This window comes from Peromyscus maniculatus, chromosome 1, assembly GCF_049852395.1.
Source record: "Peromyscus maniculatus bairdii isolate BWxNUB_F1_BW_parent chromosome 1, HU_Pman_BW_mat_3.1, whole genome shotgun sequence".
Classification (NCBI taxonomy): Eukaryota; Metazoa; Chordata; class Mammalia; order Rodentia; family Cricetidae; genus Peromyscus; species Peromyscus maniculatus.
Window position 1 is genome coordinate 559,701 of NC_134852.1, and position 12,416 is coordinate 572,116.

A 12,416-nucleotide genomic window follows, 5' to 3' on the forward strand; every position below is an offset into this window, starting at 1 on the left:
TCTGATAGAGAAAATCTAACCCATTGGATTTGGTCAAAGTGACAAATATAAGGAAAAGAGCCCAAGAGAAAGCATGAGAATTAAACACATGTGTTTGAACACTCAGAAATCCCCCAAAAATCTTTCATTGAACCATAACATATATTCAAGCAATTTGTAGTTTAAAGTTGAATATATATTATATATATAAAGGTGTGTACATATATATATAATCACACACACACAGCATGAAAAATCTACAAAAGTGGGACAAAGTGGAAACTCTGACACAATACTATGAGACAAAGGCTTCCAAAAATGAAGTTGACTCAATTTTCTGTTCCCATCTACTTCTGGGCATACAGTCTACAGTTAAGAGTAGTTCGATTCCCTATTAAGACTCCTTTGAGGGAAAGTAAATTCTCATTAGCTGGTGTTGATCAATTGGAGATTGCTTCTGGTTTAGGGATGAGGCTTTTGATGACTTCTACTCTCAGGTATGGGACACAATTAGGAAAAACTATGTTTGCACTGTTCCTGTTTCCTAGGTTCTATGATTTCTTTTATTTATCAAACCTGTTCATTTATAAGACATTTTTTTTCTTTCATGTCCTCTGTCGTGTTATCTGCTCCACCCATGAACATGGGCTCTACGGACCAAAAGAGGCTGTGCTTCTTGCCATCATATGTGACCTCATAAAGGAAAGGGAGAGAGGTCACATTCTTCTTCTTACTGGCTTGATCTGTTGGCCAGGTCCATTTGCTCACTTACAGAATAGAAGATGACTTCAGAAGTTTACTTGTGTCTAAATTAGGGAGTGTATTTCTAAATTTAAATCTTAATAAGTCCATATTGTCCATTAAATAGACTCACATGCTTTGACCTTAATTGTCCTCCATTCTGCCTGCCTCTGAATCTCTTTCTACATACGTGTCCGTGCTATTTTCTGTGGCTTGTGGGAGATATGTGAAGAAGGCAACCCTTATAAACTTAGTTTTCTTCCTCTAACCATAATGTCTGGCTGTTGATTTCTGTTTGCTATTTGTTCCTGTTTTCTCTAGAATGAAGATTCTCTGAAAATAACTGAGCAAGATGTTGATCCCTGAATATAGTAACACAATTACAAGATTTATTATGACCTTTTCTAGAACACTATCATTTGGTTTTAGTGTAGGTAAGGATTGATCTAAACCCAGAAAGGAGAAAATTATGCTTAATTAACACATCCACCAGGCCTTCTCAAAGAGGTAATCTGGATGCTTAAGTCTGTTCTTAGAGAATCTGTGAAGTATCTCAGCTAAGATACTTTCTCCATCCAGAGATGGTCCTGGATGGATGCTGCTAATGATGATAATTACAGAAAAGTCTGAAATTAGGAATCCCGGCTGTGTTACTGCACAGTAGGTTATCTAAATAGTCCATTAGTAGAGGGGAAATTGTGTCTAATAAATGATGGAAATGCTACAAAAACACATGTGAAATTCATAGCAGCAAATGGCTAATAATCAATGGGCAATATCACCAAGGCTCCTTGAGCCCCGGCTTGACCTTGGTTTCTTCCAGGTAGTAGCTATTCATAATCAGCTGAAATGCTACTTATTATTGTTGCTTGCAATAGTTCTGGTGTTTTCATTTAGCAAAGAAAAGGAGAATGTTTAATTCTCTCTGGGAAAGCAAACAATGGGGATAAATTTAAATTTGGAGATGACTGGATAAATGGTAATGGTTAATTAATATTGATATTTAATCAATATTTTTATCAATAATATATAATTATATTTAAATAAATATATTTATAATAAATAATCTATATAGATGAAAACCTGAGGATTAGTTTAACCATATAATAGGTGTAGTCAGAAGTTTTACTGTGTCCCACCTGGCCAGTGGTTGGCACAAGTCTCTTCCACTATCATTCCCCAAGTAAGCACATAGACGCTTATATTAATTATAACTGTTTGGCCATTAGCTCAGGCTTATTACTGACTTAGTTTTTACAGTTAATTTAAACCATAATTCTTATCTATGTTTAGCCATATGACTTGGTACCTTTTCTCAGTTCTGCCTTGTCATCTTGCTTTCCCTGTGTCTGACTGGTGACTCCTCACTCAGCCTTCCTTTTCCCTGAATTCTCCTTGTTTGCTCATTACACCTATATTTCTTGCCTGGCTACTGGGAAATCAGCATTTTATCTATCAACCAATCAGAGTAGCACACATCCACATCATACAGAATTACATTCCACAGCAAATAGTTTTAGTCGTATATAATTAGAATATCCCTTTTCCAAGGAGGGAGGAGAGAAGTAGCATAAAAATCTATCATTAGTCAGTGTGACATAACATGGTACAGTGTGTCTAAATAATATGATTCTGAGTTATCAAAAATGGTTAATTTGGAATATTAAGTATATTTGTTAGTTTCTGATTAGTGATATTAATTTGGTTAATCTGTATTTTAATGAAGTATTGTTAGATAAAGAGTAACCTGAGTTAGTCATGTGAATATGTAGGACCAAGGCTGCAGTTGAAGCTGACCTAATAGTTCAATTTATAATCAAGGCAAAAGTAACCCATTTAACTTTGAGAAGGCAGTAATAACCTGTGTCAGGGTATACACAGAAAGACATACAGAACAATTGTCACAAGCACACCAGACACAAAAGAGTGTGTCTGATAGGACATCCAATTCGGGATCATGGATAGATTTCAAACAATTAATAATAAAACCTTTAAAAAAGGTAATCTTGGCAGGGCGGTGGTGGCACACGCCTTTAATCCCAGCACTCGGGAGGCAGAGGCAGGCAGATCTCTATGAGTTCGGGGCCAGCCTGGCCTACCAAGTGAGTTCCAGCAAAGGCACAAAGCTACACAGAGAAACCCTGTCTCGAAAACGAAAAAAAAAAAAAGGTAATCTAGTCTCTGTGTAGGAAGGTTATTTAAGCAAAATGAAATGAAGGGGAGTGACATTTGGGGGCATGGATTTGCTTATAGTTGCTTCATGCTGAAATAGGGCAAAGTTTGAAGTTGAGAAGGCTGGAATACAGTGGAAGCTCAGGGAAGAGTTGGCTTTTTCATGTGTTGTCCATGCAGACAGCAATTTGAATCCGTCTGTGCTGAGAGACAAACAGGAGTGCAGAAGGACTCCTTGGTATGTGGGCTAGAGTGTGGGGTGCAGGGCTGCAGCTAGACACACACCAGTTGGCAAGAAGTTGACAACCTTTAACTCTTTAAGTGATTAGAATTCCTGCTGGAAACAAATATATATTAGTGGTAGACCATGGAGTCAAGGAGTTTTTAAGGAGGAACCTCTTTTTCCTATCAATTTATTCCTAGAGCCAAGGTCTAAATATTAAGAATCTAGACGTAAAGTACAGCTTGTAACCTGACTGGCAGCTAGGAGTGCCATTGCCCTGCAGTGGCCTGGCCATGAGGTATGATTAAGTGATCCAGGATCCAAAACGGTGTGTCAGTGTCCTGATAAAACATGCAAGCATATTCTCTTCCTGTCACTATTAAAACATCAGGACCTTCCAATTTCCACTGAGGAGGTCCAAGAGGCTCAAGTGTAACTTTTGTGGATATGTGTTGGAGGAAAGTACTCATATTGTCCTCAAATATATATTTATATGATTAAAATGGAACATGATTTAAGTTAAGATGGACAGATGAATATTAAAATCTTCACTTTGCAATTTGATATTTGGGTGTTTAAAGTATGATGATCTCTTTCTACCATAGCTTGATTTTGGAGGTTACAAGGAATGCCTTAGTGGGAGATAGGAAAGGTGAGCACCAGTTCTTAAAAGTTCTTGATGTGTAAGAAGGCCATTGTCCATTTTTTGAGCTCTAGGCATTCCTGATATTGAAAATCAATGACCCAAATGCTATAGATTGAATTAACACCTGAAATTATGAAATCATGTTTAGTACTCTTACAAACCATCAATAATGAACAGATGATGGTCATGTAGTTCATATGAAAAGATGCCAATTTATCCTATCTGAGTTACTTGCCAATCTTCAGGGTCATAATACAAGATATTATGCTGTTCTGCCAATGAGGGAGGATTATCACATGAATATCTTGCAAATAATTCTTCTTTTTTTGGTTTAATTTCCTTGCTAGTCCCAGTCTTTTAGAATTAAGTCCCTCCCACAAACAGCCAAGGAAGCTTTAGCCTCAGATGTATAATTTTCACAATGATCTTAGATTAGTATCACCAAAGAGGAGTGTCAAATAAAGTTTGGAGTACAATCATGTGTATATCTAAATAAGTATGTACTCAGGAGAGATCATCATGCAGTTTTTGAAAATCATGAAGAGTTTTTAAACAGTGCATTCTCACATGAAAAGATAGAGGAGAGTCAAAATTTGTGTGAGTAACATGTCCCAAATATGAGAAAGGAAACCGAATTTGGATTTTTCTAGGGCCATTTGAGGCCCAATATAATGTCAATTGTTGGACCAGAAAATGTAATGCTTCTTGTAAATAGGCTTTGTCATCATGAGAAATCAATATATCATTCATACAATGAACAAGATAAACTTGAGAATACACATTACAAACTTGCAAAAACATATTTTTGACATATTGTCCGGCTAGTTTTGCCTCCTTGAGGTAAGGTATTTCCCTCATACCTCTGATAGAGTCTATAAAAATCTGGAGAAGGTAAGCTAAAGGTGAAGCATTGATAGTCTTTAGGGTGTAGAGGTATGGCAAAATAGCAATCTTGCAAATCTATGACAATTATGTTTTTGATTTCTCAGGATGGCCATAGGAGATGGCAAGCCAGGCTGTAAAGTGTCCATAGGCTCCAGTGAATTCCATCTAATTTTCTATGATCTTGTAACAGTCTTCATTCGCCTGATTTTTTTTCCTTAATAACAAATATGGTTGTGTTCCAAGAGCTGGTGTGGGGCTCTAACTTCTACCAGACAGGTAGCAGCCCAATATTTCTCAGCATCTAAGGGCCATTGTTTAACCCTTATAGGAGCATCAGACTTCCATGTAATGAAGGTCCGCAGTGAGAACAGTGGTCCCTAGGATAGATTTTGATACACTAGGCCATGTCTATCATTTTTTAATTTCTGGAATAATGGGCTCAATTTTGCCTTGGGCTTGTTTACCCAAGTCCTTTTCAGGGTGTAAAAACCATCTGAAGCATTTGAGCTGAAACCAGTTCATTAGCAGAGGTTAATAACACACCCATTAGTTGTAGCACATCTCTTTCCCATAGAGTGATAGGTATGGAGGGGATGACATCTAGACAGACAATGCTATGATTTTCTCTATCAGATCACCTTAATATTCCTGATCTTCTGCCTACAACATTAGCTTGACCTAGCTCTAGTATAGAGGAAGAGTAATAGTTGTTTTGAGAACTCAGCAAATCTTTTCACAAAATGCTTGAAATGTCTGTGCCTATGTCTAGCAAGTCAATTATTTTCTTTCCCTGTGTTTAAAACATTTAGTTGGTCTGGAAATTTAATTTCCTATACCCAGAAAGCCATATCACTAGAATCAGAAATAGAACCTCCTTTAGGTGCAGCCCTGCTTTAATGTGAATTGTTTTTGTGGCGGGTTGTACAATGGTCTTAATCTCTCCAGTTAAGTCAAGATTGATCATCCCTAGGGCAACATTGACACCTTGTACAGCAGAAGAGATATGGCCTATAATTAGCCTCAGTGTCCATTTTAAGGAGGTCCATAGATTCTTGTACTATGGCATACTGATGTGGAGTCAGTGTTTGTATTGTGAAGGAGGTGGAACATAACTCCACTCCTAAAGCCTATATATATCTCAGACCTCAATAAAAAACTTTATTGTTAGATCTAACTTAGACATACTTCCTCTGTATATCTAGATTATTTACTGAGACTCATTATCATTTATAACATATTAGATGTTTATATGTTATATTTATCTTTCCTAATACATTGTATTTCACATATATTGTTATTTCTGAACTTCCTTAAACATTCTTTATATCTAAGCTTTCATAGCCTTGTAAAAACTTTACATCTAAAAGTATATTTGTATTTATTTCTTCAGGAGACATGAATGATTAAATATGGAGAGCACCCAATGTAGAGTGAATGAATTACTTTAAACAAAGTAACAGTCAAAGATTATTTTGAAATCTGTTTGGTGAGCTATCTTTATTTGAAATTGAGTAGCAAGGCAAATTATCTTTAGACCTAGTAAATGGAAATACATTCCAAATGATCCCAAAGTCTAATTTGGACTAAACCCTGGCATTAAAGAACATGGCAGTTTGTCTCAAGTGGGAAACTTAAATATTTTAAATGCAAGGGGCTAAGTAATGAATTGATTATATTTGGCACACTTAGCATGTATATAAATACGATTTTATATACAATAGAGAATAAGACTTTTATTAAGATAATCAACCTATAACTTGTATTTCTAAAATTGTCTTTAATAGCTTATAATTTAAGTACAACTTATCCTTAAACAGTTTACAGCTTAAGTTGGCCAAGCAATTTATATGCTGTATATCTTAATTATCTTTCATAGTTTATAATTTAAGTAAACTTATTCTTAATAGTTTATAAATTAGTTGTGCTATAAACATAGAACTTTAAGTTTTATCCATGTTAAGTTTAGGCTTGAAAACAATGAGCCTGTACTGGAGTTATTTTAATATAGGGACAAGAGCTCTTATTCAGAATTATTGTATGTAAGGAGAGTGAAAACTGGATAAATCCTTTATGGTGTATCATAAAATAAAATAAGCACAGTAAAAAAATTAAAAGGGAGATGTTTTGTTTTTGTTTTTGTCTTTTTATCTGTAGCAGCCAATTTCTCCAGTTTGTAATCAAGTCAAGTAACTGCTGGGCAGGGCAAGATGAGAGAAGGGCTTGAGATGCAGGCTGAAGTGACTTGAGACACAGTTAGCAGAAATGCAAGGAGATTAATTACAGACAGGCAGTTAGGTTCAGAGACAAAAGAAGGCAGATGTTCAGGAAGCATTTATTTCGGTAGGATTTCTGTCTCCAGAAGTCTCTGGGGTCCAGAAAACCCATAGGATTTCCAGATCCTGGAAGAGTGTCCCTTTTCTGCAAGTCTAGTTTGAATGATTTAACTGGAAGTTCTTAGATTTGGCCAAGATTTTTGTAAATAAACAAATACCTCCATAGAAACAGGCAACCCAGAAAAAGAAAAAGAAAAACAGACACTTTTGTAATAGGAGAGCTGAAGAATTAGTTTATGAATGCTGGGAAATTGCCGTAGTTTTAAAACTGGCTCAAGCAGGGCTTGGAGGCTTGTATTGTTATTAAATAAAGGCTGCTGGATGGAGCTCCTAGCTAACTGCAGAGCAGGTTAGAAATTTTACAGCTCAAGTTATCCTTTTAGATTCCAGTGAGTCATAGTAAAAAAAAAAAAAGGCTGTTTGTAGCAGGAGGCTGCCACTTCAGAGGACTTAGTAGACTTCATTAGCTGTAGTTTACACTCTCAGGAGGTCATGTAGTGTGATAATGTTGTGTTATTTCTTTGGAAGTCCCTGAATGAAATAACAGCATGTTTCTCCCTAGAAAGGAAAAGTTAGAATCGTTGCCACTTATCATAGTCTGCCAGTGAAACCATCCTACCAGGTCTGAGTCCCTTAGGGGACCTTTAAATCTTTCTTTACATTGTTCTGGGAGCCTGAAAAATTGTCTGTTGCTTCTTTATCTAAGCTTGTAAACTGACTAGAGCTGCCTGAAATGCCTCTTATCTCAAGACTGTGTCCTGTAAGTTCTATCAGAAGCTCCTTCTCTTTAGATTTGTTCTGATTGATGGTTTTGAAAAATATTCTTAGGGGACTGGGGCAAGGTATTATTCAAACTACTCAACACTCCAGGATGTACCATATCCTTGGGGTCTGCAGCACCCTTTGGTTAGGACCACCTGGTAGATGAAGACTTCAGAGGTCATCTTTATGATCCTCAGGGAAACTGACTCTACTCTGAACAGCCTCCTCTAAGTGACTCCTCTCTCCCAGAATGTCCTTGGGTAATTACTCTTCTGATTAGTATGGTTATCATGCCAAGCACCAGGTAATAAATGCTATTGGGGTCCAGCCCCTAAATTGCATTTATCCAGAGTTTCAGAAGAGATGCTCCTGCTGGTGGATTAATCTGAGTGTTTCTCTAATAAATCGATGTACACAGAGCTCTTTAGTCTCTACACTTTATTCTTCTGAGTCAGCTCTCTGTCTACATGCCTTCCATTTGCTCTCTTACTTAGCTCCTTTCTTGCCCAATACTCTCTACTTCGTTCTGCTGTTCCCTCTAAGAATATTAGTTCTGCCCCATCTTGGTCTTTCTCATCTCGTTCTTATCCATCTAGTTCTTCCCCATCTGACTTCCTCATCTTCTTTCTTGTGGGACATGAAGAAAAGTGGCTCCAAGAGGCAAGTTCATATCACTAAGTGCCTACATAAAAATGTTGGAGAGATCTCTCACTAAGAACAATACAGCATACCTGGAAGCTCTAGAACAAAAACAAAATGAAACAATGTAACCCAAGAGGAGTAGATACCAAAATTTAATCAATCTCAGGGTTGAAGTCAACAAAATAGAAACAACGTGATCTATACACAGAAAAAAAAGGAGTCAAAGAGTTGGTTCTTGGTTAAAATCAACAAGATAAACAAATCACTATCCACACTAAGTAAAAGTCACAGAAATAAAATAGAGATTAAATAAATTCAGAAACTAAAAGGGGAAGAGAACAGACACTGAGGAAATCCAGAGAACCATAAAAAAATACTTTTAAAAACTATGTTCCGCAAAATTGAAAATCTATAATAAACAGGCATTTTTCTCAATATGTATCTTCTACAAAAGTCCACTCAACATCATATACACAGTTTAAATAGACCTATAATGCCTAGTAAAATAGAAGCTGTCATTAAATATTTCCAAACCAAAAAAAAACCCTGGGTCATAAAATATTATTGCAGACTTTCAAAGAAGAGCTATCACCAATACTCAAACATTTACTCCACAAAGCAAAGATAGAAGAAACATGCTAGATTCATTTCTCAAGGCAAGTTACCTTGATATGCAGATCTCCTAAATATTGAACAAAAAAGAATTATAGTCCAATTTGCCTTAAGAAAGTAGATGCAAAAATACTCAATAAAATTCTTGCAAACCAAATCCAATAATGCATCAAAAATATCATCCAACATGAACAAGTCAGTCTCAACCCAGAGATGGAGGGATGTTTCAATACAAGAAATCAACTAACATAATCTATCACATAAACAAACTGAAAAAAAGGAAATAACATATGATCATCCCATGAGATGAAGAAAAGCCTTTGAAAGAATACAACACCACTTAGTTGTAAAAGTCATGGAGACAATTAGGGATAAATGGGACATACCTCTATGTGGTTAATGCAATTTAAACAAAGTCCATGGCCACCATTAAAATATTAGAAATGCTGACTTCTTCATAACCAGTGTTAGATTTTAACTTTAATTTTTTTCAAATTGTGAAAGACAACATGAGTATAAAAATACATTCAATTGTTTTAGCTATATAAAGGTAAAGCATAATAAAGATGGTAAATCCCTATCTTTGTGATAAATGGCGACTAAAATCTAACCTACAATAAATGAATGAACATGTAGGAGTTGTGGGAATAACATTGAATATTTCTAGTGTGAGTTGAAGCCTAGGTCTCCATTGTGGTAAGCACATATGGCTACTTCAGTCAGTAAATGTAGCAATATCTTATGGTCCATCCATACCTTTCATGAAACCTTCTGAAAGCAAGTGAGTCACCATAGCACATATATATTTGTCTGCCCAGGTTTATTTCACTGTTATTCAGAATATGCTAGATATGTAATCTGTCACAATGAGTCTAAAAAGTTGAGGAAATAAAATAAAGAAAAGATTTCAGCTAAAATTTTGTGATTTTATTTTCATATGTACAAAGATTCACTATTGTTATTTGCCATGCATTATTAGAATTTTGAAAGTTTTGTATCATGAATTACCACACTTAAATATATACACAGCGATTTTTCACTAAACTGTACAAATGGATTTTAGAGAAATTTAGACAAATTGATTCTATGTAATTCATAAATGATTGGAACTGAAGATGATGTTAAACTAATAAGATTACAGAGTTCTGGCTTCTCTTAGACCTATTAATATTCAGAGGAAATCCTCAACAGGTTTATTTACTCATAAAGAAGGTATCTCCTCTTTGACCTGTCTTTTTATTGCCTTTCTGTTCTACCTTCTCATTGGTTTTAACTCAACCACATGTCTTCCTCATTACTGCCTGTCTATACAGACCTCCATTTTTCTGTGGTTGGTACTGGCAATAAAGGCATGTATCACTATGCTGGCTGTGTCCTTGAACACACAAAGACTTTGCCTGCCATGTGATTGGATTAAGGGCTTGTGCTGCCACTGCCAGACTTCTGCTAAATGGCTTGCTATTAGCTCTGACTCCCAGACAACTTTATTTATTAACATACAAATAAAATCACATTTCAGAATAAATAAAATATCACCACATGTATTATTTGACAATTTAAGGCCTAAGGATCTAAGGATGGATTCCCACGTGAAACAAATATAAAGAAAATATCACACTGTCTCATTACTTTTATATACACACATCCAAACATAAGAAAGGTAGAAGGAAACTGCTTAGACAGAGGAATGAAATGAGTAGTAAGTTGAGCAGTAGATATGGGCAAGAGAAGAGAAGAGAAAATACCACCAAAGGACACATGATACATGTGTTAATTGCCAGAATAAAGTATATTAATTAAAAAATAATTATACACACAAAACAAAGCTGGATACCATGCCCAAACTGGACCACTGGAATTTTTATTTGCACACTTCATGAAAGGTGATATTTCTCTGTTTTCCTATGAAAGACTCTTCCTGTCACATACCTCTATTTCCACATTTTAGACTCGCAGGATAGCTCATCACAAAACCAGAGGTCATACACTCTTTAAGTGTTTATTATTGAATAAAAAATAATATCCAGATAATAACAATAGCCATGTGTGCATCATCTCAAATACTAAATAAGACACATCACTACCCACAGCAAATTAATGCCCTACTTTTGTTCTGCTTTCTCTGTAGTCCATATCCACTGAAGGATGATTGGCCCACACTCATCAGAATGCTCTCACACTGGCAGTGCAATTTCTAGAATGCAAACAATAATAGAAAACTAGGAAAATGTTATAAGAACAATTTACACATTAAACACAGGGCCACTTCCCATTTTTTGTTTGCTTCTAAGATACTCAAAAAAGTCTCCTTCACAGCATTTTCTAGATTGTAAAATGAACTAAAACAATGTAGGGAAGCAAATATAAAGCAGAAGAAATGATTCAACACAAGAAATTAATCTATGAGAACTGAGGCTTGGGGACAAAGTTGATGTTTCAGAAAACAAATATTTAAATTATCTACATTTTAATAATGATTGGTGTGGAGGAGGAATGAGAGATCTTATTTAGTGTTTGAAATGTAGGACAGAAGATCTGTATGGATCTTTTTGAATATTTAAAAACATTTTTTGTAGTGCTATAAATGTAACAGTGTCTCTATGATTAGCTGGATAGTATTAAAATGGCAGGATTAAGGAAATTTTGGAATTTGTTCTGATTATTGGTTCACAACACGTGGAAGCACAGGATTTGGTTAGACATTAACTGTCACAGGTGTAGGTCCTGTGCATGCTGTGTGTAACTCAATTGCTCTAAACATCAAGCTGCTTTTGCCTACCATGGACTTTGTGATACAATTCACAGTATGTAACCATGAATTCTGACTGTGAGTCCCTCTTGAACCATCACTGAAGGTCTCAATGGGGATCATCCAATAAAATCTACTGACATTATTTCTAAAGGCACTAACATACACAGATTATTCACTCAGTCCTGGGAACAATTTTCCCAATCTGGAATCCTCCAAAGAGCCTTATTTTCCACAACTGTGAATGATATCATCAAACTAGCTCAACTCTCCTCATCTATATTTATTAACCAAATTTAATCACATGGACATCAGATTCAGTGCCCCAGGGAAGAGAGTGTCCAAGATTCTCCAGAGGGGAGGGACCATCTGGAAAAAAAGAAATCATGAATTCATAAGTAGCCTCTCCTTTGGCTTTAGAAACAAAGCAAGGGAAATATATGAATGCCTATATAATGTGTTTATCTGAATAGCACTTCATAATGCACACTGCCCAGGTGTCAAGTAAGACAAAGATGTTCACTTTGATTTTTCTGTTCTTCCTCCTGAACATTCCACTTCTTGTTGTCAGGTTAATTCACCCCAGGTGCTTTTGGAGAATGAAGCAGAATAAAGACAAGGATGGAGACCTGTTGACAGGTTGTATCTTCTTCTTAGGGTTTTGAAGGAGCA